Source organism: Pinus tabuliformis, chromosome 2_2 (assembly GCF_031772625.1).
Source record: "Pinus tabuliformis cultivar Carrire ecotype Pingquan chromosome 2_2, CPIR1, whole genome shotgun sequence".
NCBI classification, from domain to species: Eukaryota; Viridiplantae; Streptophyta; class Pinopsida; order Pinales; family Pinaceae; genus Pinus; species Pinus tabuliformis.
Window position 1 is genome coordinate 465,551,570 of NC_142300.1, and position 19,958 is coordinate 465,571,527.

The following is a 19,958-nucleotide window of genomic DNA, read 5'->3' on the forward strand; positions in this document are numbered from 1 at the left end:
TGTCATCTGATAAGCTTCCCTTTTAGTCTGTGTGGAGACCATCTGAGCAGGTTTCAGAATATCAAGATTGATATGATCCGTTTCAGCCTTGATCATTGAATTCTGTTCTGCCTCAGTGTTCAAGGGGCAACCTTGAGGGATTTTCACTTGAGTAGACAGAGGGACAAAAGATGATGGGGAGCTTTCTCCTCCCTCCTTGATCACTGGTCTGGGGACAAAAGCAGGTTGGCTAATTTGTAGATTTGCATAGCCATGTGAGGATGAGCTAGCATCAAGCTTAGATTCTTGGAGGATAAAGGGGTCAACTGCTGATTGCTGCTGCTGATAAACTTGTTGTTCTGCAGCTACAACAAACTTATGAGCAGTGCCTCTGGATAATGCTTCTTCATAGGCAACTCTGGTTAGGAAAGGAACACCTTCCAAACCTTGGACCTCCTCCTCTTCATCAGGATTCTCTTCTTCCATGACTATATTCTAACAAAGTGTCTTCACCCTTTGGTCTTCATTTGCATCTCTGTTTCTCTGCAAAATTTGCAATTGCTCATGTGCTCCTTTATATGAATTTGTGGTTGGAAGGGAAAAGGAACAAGGAGCTCCTGCCTCTTCAGAATACTGCTCAGCTTTTAGTTTGGAAACTTCAGAGGCTAAAAACTCTATCATTCTGGCTAATTCATCGATCTCAGGCTCTGAGGATGATGAAGATTCATCTCCCTGCCTTCTCCTCTCAGCATCACCTTCAAGTCTCTCTACAGCAATGATGTTTTCTTCCATCTCAAAGGTCGTGCTTTGTAAATCAGCCAAAGAAGCACATCTCCTTTCTCTTAACAGCAGGCAGAACTGAGAATCGAAAGCATTAGCATAAGTGAGCATGGCAGAAGTAGGGGTAGGTCTTACTTCAGCTGGCATTTTGTTGTACATATGATTAAATCTGATGTTAAATTCAGACAACAGCTCACCATCTTCTCTCTGCAAGTTCCCAAATTCGGTATGATAATAGAGAAGATATTTATTATTCCCCCAGTGCTTTAGTAACACATCATCTAGGGCCTCAATGTCTGCAATAAACCTAGGGGGTAATTCTCTGAACCATTTTCTAGCCTCCCCGTCTAGGCTTTGGACAAAAACCCTCATCCAGACATCCTCTTCATTGATATCCAGGTTATCAGCATAACAATAAAAAGCTTCTAGGTGTTCTTCAGCTGATATTCCTTCTGTACCAGTAAACTTAGGCATGAATTCTTGATAATCTCCTGCAGGCATGGCATTTAAAGCAACAAGCAAGACCAAGGGTCCATATCTAGCAGCAACGATTCTTTCTATCTTTATAAGAGCTTGTTGACCTGCCGTGACTGGGCTATATGAAAGGATACTGGTGGACTGAGTGGTATGAATCAATGAAAAGAATGACAAAAATAGAGGAATATGATGGACAACATGGATGCTTCTTTGAACTGAGGTTCGAAAGGGAAATGAATGAATAAGGAGCTTAAATGAATCTCTGAAGGTGACTTTCACGATCAGAGATACATGGAATTTCTAAGGCTTACCTGATCCTGATGCTCCTTACTGTGATATTTTCTTCTGTTGAACGATCTTCTCAGGATCAAGCACCGGTTCAGCTGGTGATTTCTGAAGATATCTCTGAGCATACCTCACAAACTAAGCCAGAACTGCAATGTGGAGTCGCCAAAGGTTGGTATTCCTCCAGTGGAGTTGCCAGATAGATGATTACAACCAAATTATGTGCCCAGGCCTTGTCTATCATCAAAATCTGGAACTATGTCGTTCTCCTAGGGAAGCTGAGATTCAATTCTCCTCTCCCCGGCAATGGCACCAATTAATGTTATCATCCCAAGAAACCCTCCTAGGTTGTATATTAGAGATGCTCAGGAACATTACAAACTCAACAAAAATGTTGCAAAATGGTGGATGAATGAAAGAAATGCCCCATATTTAAGCCAGATAACCACTTCTACTATGCTTAACCCCAAACATGGGTGAACACCCCCAGACTACAAGGCTTTAGACCACCAATTACTCACAGTTTTAAGGAAAATGTGATGATGGAGAATACTGATCACACCAGCAGATGCACAGGACCCTGTGATGGCCAGCTGCAACCAGTTAAAAGGTCTGTAAATCTATTTCTTAATGCACAGACAGGATGACAACTCTCTGGCATTAAAACAATAGAAACCTGCACACATTCAGTAATACTAACTAGATTCTAACACAGAGTTGGGATGATAGCCCCTCTAATGCTAAACATCAAAGCAGATTAAAAATGCATAATAGGCACAACCTAGAACAAAGAAGAAGTGGAAAGTGAGCAATTAACAACAAAAGAAGCTTGCATTAGCTGAAAATGAAGACCAGATGCTGCAGGTATCACAGTAGTTATAGTCTCCAGAAGTTGAACCTTACAACAGAATAACATTCATCAATCATCAACCTTTTGTCTTCTGGATATATATAGAGGTTGATTACAAAAACACTCTGCTGTGTTACATGAGAAGGGGTCATAATGGACCACCTAACACATTAGTTCTCAGATATGGGGCTCTGCTACACTCTGCCTGCTTTAATGGATGATTTAGACATTCTCTGACGTTCTATGGTCCTTCTCGGGTAGATGAAGTGCTGACTGATACAAGGCTCCATAACTAATAACTATGTTAACTTCTCAAGGCTGTCCTGTTTCCTTCTTAGCCAAGCCGCTGGTTAATTGCAGTTGTTGAATTTTTATTACGCAGGGTATAGGTAGCTGGCCTCCTTCCCTCCTCGGGTACAATGGACAGGCTAAGGACACGGGCAATATGGCAGGGACATGACGGGGAAGGATCAACCATTGATGTGCATGAATCAATGGCGGAGAACGCTTTGCAGAGGTTATTGGAAAATGAAGGATCAGGAGAACGTAGGCCGTCGGATCATGATTCTGGCAGATCCGACGGTGATTGGAAGACGAAAGTACGCGGGAGATAACGCGCGGGAGAAAAGCGGTTTCGGTTGGCAGGTGGTTTCCCTGCACCACCTACCGAGGCTCGGCGGTATCCGTATGCAACAATGCGATCCCGTAAGATCACAACACGTGGCAGACAAAAACCACCGCCCCCACGGGTTAACGTGTACGCAGGTCGCACGATCGGGGGGAGCGTCCACCATTAGATCTGGCAATGGACGCGATCAACGGTGGAGATAAGAATGAGGCTTAGCACGGGATAAAAACGGCGGAGACCATTGAATCAAGATGCGATCGACGATGGAGATCAAAGTGGGGGGGGGGTTATATGAGAGCACCAAGTTATATGCTCAGGTCATGTGTTAAGCACCCGAGCTAAATAAACATGGGTTTACGTGGGTTTTTGGAATAGAACAGAAACAGCAGGGTAAAAGGGAGTTTACAGTTTATGAAGGATTTTGAATGAAAATAGAAAGAACAAGAGGTTAAGATGGTGTGAGGAAACTGAAAGAGGAAGGAAAAAAAGACTACTGCAAGCTCCTTTAAGCACCAACAACACTGTCAAGCTGTCATTGACCCTCAACTGTTCAAAATTGTAGCAGAGCTGTTAAGAGAAAGGAGATGTGCTTCTTAATGCCTTCCCACAAGATCTTTTTGTATCCACTGAGGGTCATGTCAAAGTCCATGCAACCATGGGCTATCCCCCTCGCTTTGGCACCTTTTGCCTACACCCCACAACCTCCGCCTATGGTCACATAAATTGTAGTGTGACAGAGGGCTAAGCCCTTTTCCTCCACCCGAACTGTTAGCACTGCAAGGGTATATGGCTTGGTCTTGTGCAATATTGTGATGGCACCAAGACCTTGGGCCAAGGCTAAGCCATAGTCCTTGGCTCCCCCACCTGTAGTCTGTGGGCATGGGTGGCCAGGGGCTAGGGCTTAGCTATAGCCCCTTCCTCCAATGAACAATTGCGAAAAACATATATAGTGCCTTTGCACTAAAGTTAACAAGTAACATAGTGGACGCTAGCAGTAAGGCTTGAGACTTTTAGGCATGAGGTCTCATGTTCGACTCCTATGGGGTAGTTCAACCCTTGACGAGAAATTTTTGGCCAACCATTGGGAGGCCATGTGGGTGCCCACCACTGGCCCACATGGGTTCCACCCATTGTACCATGAACCCACCAATCAACAACCAGGAAAATTAGACCAATCGGGAGAGGCCAAGTTGTAGCCTGCCATTGGCCCATAAAAAACTCAAAAAACACAGTCAAACACCCAATTGCTATTTTTTTTTTACCTTTTCGAGAGAACGATCAACAGACGATAAATTGAGAATCTAGTGTTGGATTGAGGTGAAATGAACGTCTTTGGATTCATAACAATGGGCACTTAGATTTGGCATCAGTTTCAAGAAGTTCCAGGGCAATTTCATTTTTAATCTTAAAATTTATCACCTGATCACTCCAACAAATTGAGGCTTATTGGAAAAATCATTAACAAAATAAATCTAAAATAATAACTTGAAGGAATGTTGTAATTATATGTAAATGGAATCAATATAACCTTTTAATCTATCCCTACTTCTATCTCCTAATATAATTATATCTTGGGTAAGGTTATTAGCGTATGCAAATAGAAAATGATTAGTGGTGAATATGTGATATAGATATACACACCTATCGATCGAATGAATTCAACTACAAATGAAATTAGATGTTATTTGAATAGTCAATTGAATCACATCCACTTATAGAATTCACCTACGCGTTATTTACTTAAATGCATCAATAATAATGAAAATATTTAATCAACAATAACCAATCTTTATCTTAGAATAGAGGAGCAATCAAGTAGAACATAGTGTTTAGATTCTAATTGAAATGAATAAATAAATTAGTGTAGTAGTACCACAATAATTTAAGATCGTAAAGACTTAAAATCACTATTGTCAAGACTTATATATTCAAAAATAAAATTTACAATAGTCTAAGAGTCTATTTCTTTTCAAAAGCCATAACTCCTTCGGGTTACTAGGGTTCCTTAAATGACGTTATAAATTACAAGATAATGATTTCATCTAGGTATTTTGACTAACAACTTTGAAATAAAAGTAAAAAATAAAAATTTGTTTGAATGTTGTGAGAAAATAAGCATATTAGCTTGTTGAAGGAAAAATTTGTGAACCTTCGATGGAAGAATTCCATTGTGCATAGACTTCTAGAAGATGAGCAAGTTATTGAGGATGATCGATCAGTAGCTTTACTTAACATTCAAATACATTTTCTTCAATTGTTTTCAACTCTTTTGATATCCTCTTAGTAACTATTTTAGTCAACAGATAATGACTTTGAGTTTTGACTAAATATCACCAAATAGAATCCAGATCAACCTCCGTTAACTGCTCAATTTGACCTTCGTCATCAAGTTTATATTCCTACACCTTTTTCATAACTATATCAACTCCCATTAGCTTATCATCAGATGTTCCTTATGACATTTGAGTTTCCTTGACCACTTGCATTACTGATTGCATCAAGGGAGAACAACTATGTTCTACAATTTTGACTAATTCCTCAAAATTATGCAGACACTTCTTCCAAGATTTAAGGATGGTTTTCTTCTTCATCTTGTCAATTTTGGGTAGGCAAGGTGAGACTATCTTCTTTGTATCATGCTAGGAAAATAGTTGAGTTAATTTCCTATCAACTTCTTCATACTGGAACATTTCTCTATCGATCATATTTCTAAAAAAATCATTTAGTAAATAACGTTGAGCTTAGGCTAAGCTTAGCTCATTGCAAAAATGTGCTTGCATGTGAAGGAATTTCTTATTGATTTCATTTTCTTCTTGCTTGAATTTATCCAAGTCAACCATATCGCTAGTTGTTTCTTTGATTTTCATTTGGATTTCAGAGAGCTCGACATCCTTCTTTTGATTAGAAACATTGAATTCATGCAACAACCTATTAATTTCATGTTTCAAATTTTGTTGTAACACATCAATTTTCTTGGTATGACATTGTTTAGACTTAGAATCTTGTTGTCTCGATTGTTCCTTAAATTTTTCATCTTTCTATGACATTTGTTGTTCTAATTTTAAGATTTTATTATCTTTTTACTCAAATAACGCTTAATAAATTGATCACATACCAAACATTAGCATTTTTGAAAGCTCCAATGGAATGTGCTAATTACTTAGTTGTTTTTTATTCACTCAATTGTTCATCTTTCTATGACAGCTGTTGTTCTAATTTCAAGATTTTACTATATTTTTGCTCAAATAATGCTAAATAAATTGGTAACATATTAGACATTATAATTTGCAAAAGCTCCAATGGAATGTGCTAATTATTTAGTTGTTTGTTTTTCACTAAATTAAAAACCATCCCAGATTACTTTAGATGCACTATATGTAGCTTCCGTTTTCCTTTCTATTTTCCTCTTCTTTCCACTCCTTTTGATCAAATTAATTTTTTTGTGGGCTAAAATAGTAATATAGAGGTATATATTACATATCATTGTGATAAAAGGAGTGAACATCACTACATTTTGTGAATTATCTCTAGGGAGAGTGCTAAGAGGAGTTTTAATCAAGACATATAAAGTGACTAAAATTACTTTTGTATCAATACCAGTGTTGTCAGAAGGAGGATCTACTCATCGCTCTGAATTTTGTATAGGGGAAGAGCTACAAGGAAGTACTTAAGGTGAACTCTGCTATTATGAGCTACATATTGCAAACTATATATTCATGAATTAATCCCACTCTTTATGCATTCTAATTGTGTTTCCAACATTCTAAGTAATATCAATTTTGAGAAATTCATCAACAATTTCTACCAACGCGATCATTTTTTTTAAACCATATATGGATTCCCCATAGGCTCTTTGGATGAAGTGACTTATGTAACACTTGATTCACTAAATGTTTGTTGAAAAATAGATGGTAGGGATACTTTTATACCTTTCTTAAAAGTAAGGAAATGCATGTAGATGTATTTTAGAGAAATTTTGGGCCTTTTGACATGCTTCTTCATATGGTTTCACTCTATTAAATATATCATCATATGGATACTTCTTATGAATATGTTTCTTCATGCTTACCATAAGGAAATGATTATATACAATTCCTAAAGGGTCATGATATTTTATAGGGTTATGGGATAAATTAAAGGGTATGAAGAGTTAATAATTCTTTTTAGCATGATTGACATTTTCTAAAGTATAAGGACCAATTTGGATAGGAAACCTAGGACAATTTTTTTTTGACTTTATGTGCAAGTCTTTGGCAATTCTAGTTTCTATAGTTTGATATTCTATTTTCTTACAGATAAATACCTATCACGAGCAAAAAGGATAAGGGAATGGGGGAATTCATGTCATCCATATATCATGATATAAAAAAAGTTTCATCAAAATACCAATCTCCTATTTGAGCAATGAATTTTTTAGATTCTTCTAAAAGATGAGGAGGCTTTCTACAAAAGAGTTTCTCATATATAGAAATAATGACATAATGATAGATATGGTATAAATTCTCTCTAGCATTTTCTTCCTAGAGTTTGGAGTGCTAAATATAAATTAAATCTAGTTCATTGATTTTCCACTTCCATCCCATGAGAGGAAAATCAATAGAAAAGAAAATTGCATCCATAATGTAAGAAAAATATAGAAAGTACAATTGAACCTTTCAGGTTTAGAGACCTAAAAAATGTTGACTTGTTTAGACATGTTTTTAGAAAGGATATTGACCTAATTTAAAGAGTAACCCTCTAAATTTCTTTGAATCCAAGGGAATTTGTATAAATGCAAACATGTAGCTCCCATTCTACCATATAAGTGGTAGAGTATGGCTGCTACATAACCTAGACCATGGTTTAAAGATGCAATTGAAAATTCCTTTGGACATTCTTCCTTAAATTTATGCTCTTTACCTCTCCATGGTCTTATTAATTCAAATAAGGTTTTCCAATACTATAGACATTCCTTATTAAAACTTTGTAGAAAATCAATATTATAGTTAATTTGAACATGAGGAAGTTTGCACATTACTTGAAGATCTTCTAGCTAAAAAGAACCTATGATGACTCATTCGTTGATGCTGATGGAGGAGTTCATACATGCATGTGCTCAATGTAAAAACAAATCATATTAGTGTATGGAAAGTGCTTGGCTCATGTCATTGTCGTTTGTAGTATAGACTTGGCAATTTGATGAACAACAGTGTTAGGCCTTCTAATTGTTCCGACTTCATCTACATTTACTCCTCCGAGCTACCTTGAACTTCTTTCTCAAAATGCTTATATACATTGAAATTATTCTTTCTCCTTTCTCCTTAGAAAACAAACTAGCATTAGGATTCTTATCATCTATATCCTCTATTATTTTCTGCTAGATTTTTTGACACTTCTTTGCTTGTTTACCCATGGTGTGTCGAGCCCGACGAGCGTGAAGACTACAACGCAAGGAGTAACAATGCCGTGATTAGTTCAATGTATCAAAGAAATTCATTGTTAACCATCATGTTATTTAAGTCGCCATAAATGTTCAAATGCCTCAACTCACATGCAAATCCACATTGTTTTGATACGCCACTAAGAACATTAAAGTGTGAAATTCATTGTTAACCATCATGTTATTTAAGTCGCCATAAATGTTCAAATGCCTCAACTGACATGCAAATCCACATTGTTTTGACACGCCACTAAGAACATTAAAGTGTGAAACAAATTGCTTTTTCTCCTATAAGACTATATCCTTAATATTTTGGATTGACTCAAAATTAATGCAATTAATTATGAATCATTCATATATCATTAATTCATGCTGTGGCCTTTTTGCGGAGTGATGTATTTATATTTCCCTAAGTTTAGGCATGGTGGGACATGAAATATGTGCATAAAAAATGTAAAACTTAATGTTTTCTCTTTCAATAATTGCTGCTTTTCATTATATTGAGTTGACAGTTTTGCCATCATGGACGTTGACGTGTACAGAATTGATGAGGTGTCTACTGTGTGGCAGGCACATGTGGCAGATATAAAACATATTTTAATATTCTAATATGGAAAGGAAGTGATTGACACATGGTAGTGAACTATGGAGACAGGTGTAAAGGAGTGCCACACGGTTTCAACATGGAATACGAGAGCCACGCCATTGCGGGACTTATTCACTTGCACTATTTTGGAGTTATGCCTTATATGTTGGTGCGGTTAATGGAAGTTGTGAGATAGAAACATTATTGTTTTCTAATGGAAGAAGGTCATGTATTGATGTGCCAGTTTTTACGAAAACCTTAGTGTTTACCGATGAAGGGTGCGGGACACAGTGGACGGACAGTAGGATGGGAATATGTTTGGAAACTGATAGGAAAATTCACATTGCACCGTGAAGGTTTTCTACCAAACATTTTCCAAATACATAATGTTATTAATGAAGGGCACATGATAGCAATATTTCTATTCTATCTCTAGGAACAAAAAAAAAAGTGGGTTACTTAACGACAATTTGTATTGCGCATTTAAAACATAATCAATTTTGGATCTTTTAATAATGTTTATAGAAGGATAGAGTTTCGATAACACATTATATACAAAGGGAATGATATAAATATAGGCGAATAAGGATAGTTGAAATAAAAGAAAAGAAAAGAAAGGAGGTAACCAAGTAAGCAACTCATAATATGTAAAAATAATTTAAAAATAAAAGTGAGAAATTGAAGGGTTATTATCTTTATTAGGAGATATATATAAAATAGGGGTTGTCATTTTGTCACAACATTGCCTAGCAATTGTATTTATTTTTTTCAATATTGTATTTTGAAGGGAGCTTCTCTTCCCATGTGAGTTTCCCTCTTTTCTCTTCTTGCAATTGGTTTATGTTACTTAGTTGCATTGTAAAATGAATATCTTACATGGCTTCTTTCTAGGAACCATTTATTCTATTCTCTCTAGTAGTGCATAACATACACTTAATTGTGCTTCATTTCAATATTGTATTTTGAAGGGGGCTTTTCTTCCCATGTGAGTTTCCCTCTTTTTTCTTCTTGCAATTGGTTTATGTTACTTAGTTGCATTGTAAAATGAATATCTTACATGGCTTCTTTCTAGGAACCATTTATTCTATTCTCTCTAGCAGTGCATAACATACACTTTATTGTACTTCATTTAGATTAGTGAATGGATTCATGTATGCCAAACTTGTTATTATCACCAAGAGGGAACTCCACAACTGCATGCATGAGTTTTACTAATCACTAGTCACACGGGAGAGTTAACTGATGACTACATAGCCATTTTATCGAGACTAGGTGTTAGTTTTCTTTAGAGCATGCTCACATCTCTCTAGATTCACTACTAGACTCACTACTATTAGTTGAGCCATGTAGAAAATATTGTATTGAATTTTATTATTTCATTTTTTTAGTCTATGAATAGAATTTATTAATTCTTTTCTCTATTAATTTTTTTCATTTTTAGCTAAATCTAACCTATGCAAATTCAACTACAATTTCACAAAATTAAAATGATATTCCACTATAATTCTCTCTATTTGTGTCTTATTTTAAAGCACAAGAAATTTAGAAGTGGAAAAAAAATGTGTGAAGGTTTTATGATCAATTACTATTACTATGTTCTCAAGATGTTCCTCAGATACTCTTATTTCAATTAGATACCAAACTAACAATGTGTAAAAAAGTTCAAAATAAAACTTTCACATAAAAAAATGCCATAATTTTCTTTTATTAAATTAACTGGAAAAAATAGTTCTAAATTATTACAATTATTTTCTAATAAGAAAAACCCTAATTTTTTATTAAATTAACTGGAAAAAATAGTTCTAACTTGTTACTATTATTTTCTAATAAAAAAACAGTATAAAGTTTATATTTTATCTCCTCTATACTTAATTATTAACCAAATCATATAAATTAAACTCTATATAAATTCATTTTAAATTAAATAAAAAAATATATTGTTCCCTACTTTTCGAAGTCTTACAGATAAAATGCAAATTCTCGTTCCCTTGTTTGCGCATAACAAATGAAAAAATAAAATTTTGCAAAGTGTTACTTTTATTTTTAGTGACGATCAAAACAGAACAAATCTGCAAGTTATGAACGCATGCTCACACTGTGTATTCACATGACCAGAATCTTATGGAAAAAAATCGAATTATTGTATTTCTGGGCCTTAACATTTACACCCATTACATTCACTATCCTTGAAGTAAAAAAATATAGAGTACGAAATGAGCTACAAAATAATCAAATATTTAGGATTTTGGATATCATTTTCTTTACCTGAACTGAAAAACAGCTCTCTTAATATAAATCGCATAAGGTATAGCTAGGCTATAGGATCAGAGTTTGCAATTGGGCGTGTGTGACACGATGGAAAAAGGAAAAGAAAGGCGTTATGTACGAAGGCGTCAAATTTGTTGAGACGTGAAAAATCGTTAGAATCTGATTTTTTTGGCCCAAGTAAGAGTGTTTGAAACTGTGTCTTTGATGGTGGAATATATTTAGTATTATGAGAAACTTTTAAAGCATTCAAAATCTTCTAAGTTTGATGGTTGGAATTAGGATTTCAAAAAACAATCTATTTAATTTTTAAAATCTTGGTAATTAGAATTTCCAAAAAATTCCAACCAATTTTATCAAAATCATGCTTAAAAATTCAATTATTTCCTAACCAAATTTGAATCCTCCATAAAACTATGCGGACAAGAAAGTTCATCTGTACAACCACAAAAATGGTCCCGCTTTCCACACCGTGAATAAAAGTCAAGAGATAGCCTTGCCGTAGAAGCATCGGAGTATATCACAAAACATGGCAGAAAATCACTCGGGTCGACTATCTAGATGTTTTCATTTCAAACTAAACTTAAAGACCAAGGGTTACGAACAAGCCCCGTTGTATCCGTTCGACCAATTAACGTACATATTTTAATGTGTGGAAAACTTTTAGGACGCATTTTCAATGTAAGCTGCCTTAGTCGTGAGTTTTTAAACAGTCGTTTCAACGCAGGCAGGCATGACAGAAAGTTTCACTGTTACATTTTTCTAGTGTTCTGAGATGACCGTGAGAGGAAGAATGTATGTTGTGCATGACAGCCAATGATATTGGGAAAATGTTTGGCAATAAATACAGTTCCTACGTGTCAATGAATAATCTAATTGTTATTTGACTTGACCAAAGATAGAGTTCCAATGATAATTTTTTTATATTTCGGGCCAGGGCTACCGACAGTGCACTACCTAGACGTGGGGGGAGACCTGTAAACAAAGTGCGAGCCTCTCAGCTGTTCCACACCCCCGAGCGATCTTCTGCTATGCTGAGGATAGCCGCCTCGAGCACCATTCCATTATAGAAATTTGTAGAATCTGTCATTCCCATTTTATTGGTTGTCGTCCAAAGAATTCTTTCTCCGAAATAATTACCTTCAGATTCCACTCTAAGAGTCGTCGAAGCTTGCATGTTTTTCAAGGGTGGGTATTTTTAATCACATTGCTTTAGTTTATTATCTAAATTTGATCTCAATTGTCTAATCGTACTCAAGGATTTTCGAGTTGCATTAATTTTATATAAGTGTGATTAGATCACGGATAATTTTCGTCACACAATGATGGGTGATAATTATAACAATGTTAATAATTGATAAAAATCAATTTTAGTAATCGCACCATTGATTCTAGAGAAACCTTGTCTGCACCATTTCATACCAATTACCATATTAGTGGATTGAACGTAAATTTTTTTTAGAAAGTGTGCCATTGATTTGACTACCATTTTATAGTTACCAATTACCATAATAGTGGATTGAACATTAAAAAAAATAGAAAGTGTGCCATTGATTTGACCAATTACCATAATCATGGATTGAATGTACATAAACAGAAATAGTGCCATTGATTTGACTACCATTTTATAGTTACCAATTACCATAATAGTGGATTGAACATTAAAAAAAAAATAGAAAGTGTGCCATTGATTTGACCAATTACCATAATCATGGATTGAATGTACATAAACAGAAATAGTGCCATTGATTTGACTACCATTTTATGGTTACCAATTACCATAATAGTGGATTGAACATGAAAAAAAATAGAAAATGTGCTATTGATTTGACCAATTACCATAATCATGGATTGAATGTACATAGAGAGAAATAGTGCCATTAATTTGACTACCATTTTATAGTTATGTCGAAGGCATCATTTAAAATAGAAATAGTATCCTTGATTTAATAATTACTTTAGATTATCGTACAAGACGTTTTCTCAAAAAAGGATTTAATAATTACTTTAGATTATCGTAAAAGGCGTTTTCTAAAAAATGATTTTGTCCCAATTTTGTGAACTAAAAAATTTGCATATCAATATTTCCTTTTTAAATTAACATATTTATTAGCACAATTATATTAATAACTGTGGTTAATAACACATTGTATCACATAATTAAATTGATATAATAGATATAAATTTCATATAATATTAATAAATATGTAAATATAATAATAATAGATTATTATAAAAAATCAATATTATTATATTGGAAAAGTGATAATATTTATAACAATTATAATGACAATTTATAATAATAATTATTATATTACTAATTAAAGAGATTATTAATATTAGAAACCCAAAGCATTATAAACCTTAGGAAAGTATATTAAACACAAAGGATTAATATTAACAACTCAAAGAATGATTATTATAAATTGAACGGACTAATAAACCCAAGGGATTAATATTAAGAACCCAAGACATTAATATTATAAACCCAATGGATATATATTAAACCCTAGGATTTATATTATAAACCCTATCAATAATATTATACCCTAGGAATACGAAACCTTAGATTAATAAACCCAGGGGATTGATATTATATACCGAAGGCACTAATAAAACCAAGGGATTGATATTATAAACCAAAGGCACTAATAAACCCATGGGAATAATATTAAAAACTCACGGGAATAATATTAAACCCTATGAGTTGATATTGTAAAGCCATGGTATATATACCCTAAGATAAATATTATAAACCCTAAAACAAACATGGTTGACCACGTCATTGACCATGATTGATTTTTATATTGTGATAATCTTTGTCACAATATGACGTTGGACCATGGTTGACCATGATTAGTTTTCATATTGACAGAATCTTTCTCACAATGCGATGTTAGACCACGGTTGACCATGGTTGATTTTCATATTGAAACAATCTTTCTCACAATGCAATGTTGGACCACGGTTGTGACAATGTGACGTTGGACCATGAGACAATCTTTGTCACAATGAGGCCATGGTTATTAACCATGGTTCACCATGATTGACCATGGTTGATTTTTATATTGACACAATCTTTGTCACAATGCTATGTAGGCCATGGTTGACCATGAATGATCATGTGTGACCATGGTTGACCATGGTTGAGTATGGTTGATTTTCATACTAAGGTAATACTTGTCGCAATCTCACACTGGACCATGGTTGACCATGATTGAACATGGGTGACCATGGTTGACTATGGTTTATTTTCATACTAAGACCATAATTATCACAACGTGACATTAGGCCATGGTTGACCATGATGGACCATGGTTGATTTTCTTATTGATAGAATATTTGTCACAATGTGACATTAGACCATGGTTGACCATGGCTATCCAACATTATAAACCCAAGGGATTCAACATAAATATTATAAACCCTAAATTAGACATGGTTCAAGATGGTCAACCATGACTCATGCACAATATTTTGGATCTTTGTCAAAATGCGACATTCAACCATGGTTAGGCATGGGTGAGCATGATATATTTTCACATGAAGATAATTGTTCTCATAAGCAGACATTACAACATGATTGATTTTATATAGAGAAAATATTTGTGGCAATGTCATGTACGACCGTGGTCGCCCATGACTAACCATGACTACAAACCCAAGGGATTTATATCATACCAAAGGATCGATATTTTAAACCTAATGAATAATTTTAAACTCTAGGAATAAGAACCCTTACATAAATAAACCCACCAGATTCATAATATAAAGCTAAGTAAATAAACAACCAAAGGGAATAACATTAAAACCACATGATTTATATTATAAAAGAAAGGAACATGAAACCCTAGATTGAACCACATGAATATGAACAATATTACATCTCAATAATATCAACCCCAAGACTTTTTATAAATGAAAGGGAATAATAAACCCAAGTGAGAAATACTAATAACCCTACGGAATATAAACCCAAGGACATATTTGGTAATTTCGATCAATGAACAAAATAACTAAGATATCCTAATGGAATCAACATTGTAAAAAGGGAAAACTTTAAGGGTTATAAAATGATTACATGATTCGAATATAGTGAATACTTTATTTTATAAAATGTATTTATAAAATACAATTTATTGTATTATATCATTCGATTACTCAAAATCAAACAATTGAAATGAAAAAGATAAAGGTTTAGCTAACAAGGTCAGGTTTATTGCTTGCATAAGTTTTTAAGAATATGATATTATAACTATTACTGAAAAATTAAAACATCAACAATGTGGTTGATATACGCCTATTGGCATATATCAACCACATTAACTATGTGGTTGTGGTAGTGCTACATTGATATTAAAACATTATAAATCATTGAAACATTGTCAATCATCAATACATCAACATAAACACACCCACGTATTAATAGTACAAACCCAATGAATAATGTAAAAAATATATGGAATAGAAAGACAGACCATTTGCACTATATACCTTAAGGATAGTTCTAAAACCAAAGAAAAAATTAAACCAAAGGCACTTACACTAAAGTGGAACCGATAAAAAATCGAGGACAATAATGTTGAACTAAAACATTTTTATAAAAGCATATGAACACATGCAAACATTCAAGAATTTGTATTCTTGTAGAAAACAAACTTCCAACATGAAAGGAAAAAGACACATATAGATTCAAAACATCGTAATGTAAGAGCAACTACATGGCATGAATTTACTAACATTGAAACGGAACAAAGAAAAATTTATTTAAGATATATGTTTGTTCTATTCACATTAATAAATTCTCGGAAGAATTTCAACTTTAAAGACTCGCCTAGAACACATTTATTTACTTCCAACCTCTTCCAAGACACAACCTAATCGATGACACAAGCTGCATCAATTCAAATCAACAAGGTAATTATCATGATACTTCACACTCTCCAACCAATGCCTTCTTGTTCTCATTCAAGATTATGTCTGATGTTAATGATACAAGTATTCAACATCTGATTTCATTTCATTCAAGACATGAATATGATCATCAACAAAAAATGAATGGAAGCCATGTATTTTATCTAGCCTTTTCTGAATATAGAAAACAAAACTTATTTCTCCTCTAATAGCCCTTATTGCTGAGATGTAATAGATTCCATCATTTTTTTCTATATCTGCATTTCAATGACATAAAGAAACAATTAAATTTAGAACATACACACATATACATATACATGGCACAAATGTAAGAGGGTTTAAAACAGGACAAAAGAAAGCAGAAATAGCAACAGTTAAGCTGATCAAAGAAGAACATAAAATAACCCATGCAATTTGCTGCAAATGTTTCACTTACTAACTTTTCCAAACAACAAATCTATTAAAACCATCAAGAAGCACAACAAACAACCCACTGACATGCAAACAAATAGTTGCAAGTAACAACAACAATGATGGAAAAATAATCATCTTATTTTCAAAGACATGCCAAAATACTAAACTATATTGGATATGAATACCTCTTATACAATATTGAATTCACTCCCTTCTCTTTCTTTGGAAGTGTAACATATGAACTATCTTGCATTTTTGCATATCGCTGAAAATAAAAAGGTGGCGAAATCCACAAACCATCTATCGATTTCACTCTCGATGTAACTGTAAATTTCAAGCCCTTCCTCTCTCTTTCTCCAATATCTACAGTGGCTCCCTTCAAAGTCATCTCTTGTGATTTGTGTATTGTGAGAACCCATTCCACTTTCAAAGGAATTTTTCTAAGATTCCTGCTTATGACAGGCATAATGGGAACAATGTTTGGATAGGTCACATCAAATGGAACACCACAATACTTTTAGAAAACAATAGTAGTGAATTGTTGAAGTTGTGGTGGCTTTAAACCAAGTGCAAAGAAAATATCCTTAATATATTCAAGTGCACCTTCAACCAACCTTGCCTCAACCCACAAATTACATGTTAACATCAGACTCTCTCCATGGCATAACATCACTTCACCCTCCAACACATCATTACCATCATTAGTTGTTTCAGTTCTTCTACTGCATTCAACAACACGTCTCGGAATAGGACAATTTAGTAATTTAATCCTTTTTCGATTGTGAAAATTGACGAGAATATTCATCACAAACAAGTTAATAAAAGAATCAAACAAACTCCTTTCCTTTTGATCCAAGAAACTCTCAACACGCATCATAAGAAGATCCCAATCAATAAGAAAATGCTCCATGTTTCTAATATTCGTTAAAAGATTACAAAAATACAATTGTCTCAAATCGTCTCCCTACTGCCTATAAATTTTGGAGAAAGTCACAATAATGTTGAAGCTTTCCCACAAAACTTTCTCAGTTGTTCTACTTGCATACATGAATTTATCCCTAACAGGAGGTAGTTGGCCAAGGTCACCGACAATTATGATAGAACATCCACCAAAAGGATAATCCTTGTTTTCAAGAAAGGCTTCGCGCAAGTGAGAATGTATTTGAATGAATAGTACTGGACCTATAAATCTCATATAATTAATCAATATATATTGAATGTACCACATTTCTCCTTGAAACACCAACAGAGCCTAGCTGGACAACGATGTCATATCTTTTATAGGAATTTTCAAAGCAGAATGTATTGTTTTACCATGTACGTTAAACACAATTATACCAGTTGGTGCAAACAATAACAAAGGACTTTTACCACTCGTTGTCGAGGTAGAAAGATCATGACAAATATAGTGAATGAGAAAATACTTTCCGGTCCCAACAGTTCCTTGAATAATCATTTTCAAAGCACCATCATTCCCACCATAACCAAAGTGTCGAAAAACAATTTCAAAAGCAGAAAGTTTATTATCTGATATACTTGAAAGACAAAAACACGTGTCACCAACAAATATGCCATTCAAAACACCCACAGACTACGCATCCTTTAAAATTTGGATCTGCTATTCTAAAAAATCCTTTGAAACCATTATTTCTTGCTAGTTATGATCCATATCAAAGTCCCTTCTACCCATACTATCAAGGTCTGAAATGTTTATGTTGCTTAGAGGAAATAAACTTAAAAAAATTGGCCACTCTTGCAAATATTGATCAAAATTTTCACCATGTAAAAGAGGTTCAACATATTCTTCATTTCCTTCATCTGGAAAAGGGCCTCAATCAACATGCCAAGTGCGATATCTCAAATTTCTCCAATTCTCAATAATACTTTTAGTTGAAAACCCAATATCTGAAGGAATGTCACGAAATGGCTTGTATAAAAGAAACTCACTCCAACAAAAGGTTTAAAACTTTTTAGAATCTTCATTAGGAACAACATAAAACCATGGGAATACATGGGCAATAACATGGCTATCCTGTGGCCTCCATGGTTGTTACATACGCCTCACATCATAACTCCAAAATCTTGTTATTTCAATCAAGCACAAATGTTCCAGAAAAATGGGTCGGCTTTGATAAACCTCAATTAAATTTTTTGCACACTAAAATTCATCAGAATGTAATGAAATCCTTTGGTACACTTTCTTCCCAAAATTCAATGGGAAAAATTTACTACTATAGATAAAAAGAGGGAGCTTTAGCAACAAATGCCAAGTTTCCGGAGCTCCAATGTCATTTTCAACAAGCATTTCAACAAAGAACCTTCTATACACAGAAAACACAGGAGCCTCAGGCCCATCGACACCAACAATTCTTGTCAACATTTCATGATAATTCTCTGATCTTCTCTCTATCTTCGAAGCATATTTCACATTATATTTCAAAACTGCACGTCGAGACACAACTAACTGACAATCAACATTTTCTCATCACATTACTAAAAGATCCACATTGTGAACATTTAAACGTCATCATTTTGAGTTGGCTCTACTTTTTTCCCCTTTTCATCTATGTACAATGTTTACTTTGCACAAAATTTCCATGGAGCATTATAGTTACACAAAAGGATTGAACCTTTCTTACGTAGACAGGAATCAATGATGCATTTTGTATGCCTCTGGACATGGTTCAACAAATGCTCATAACATTCTTTGGGATTGGAAGAAAACATTTACTGGGTATTTGAAACACATGGATCATCATTCAAGCTTTAGGGAACCATGAAATTTCGACGATGTATGTCACGGGGATTCTAGGATGTAACATATTTATCGAAGAAGCACTTTGCTCTATTAACGTCAGCAATGTTTGACCAATATAATGTTTCCATATTAGGAGCTCCAAATAATGACAAGAATCCATGGATGTGACATGAACCTCTATTGTGGCACTTGTACTTGACAAAACTTGAAACATGCAGAAAAAATATATTAACAAACAAAAACAACATACTTTTTGCTTCAAATATTTCAAAAAATTAGTTGAAAGGGAACCACAACAAACCTGTACTAGATGTCTTTAGCACCAAGATATCCTTGCAATACTATCTCATGAAAGATAGTGAATCTTTGGTGCGTGTACATAGTGACTAGATGGGGTTACTGAATAACATTTTCAATTTTTTTAGCATGGTCACTTTGTCGATGAGTATGTCTATTTGTAGCCATCAGAGCATACAAGTCAAGCCATTTTGTGTTAGTTGCACTCAATGCAAAAAAACAAAGTAGGAAAACCTAATTGGATAATCATGTATGTCAGTTCAGAATTACACTCTTTCCAATAAGCCCTTGAATCGCCAACACAAG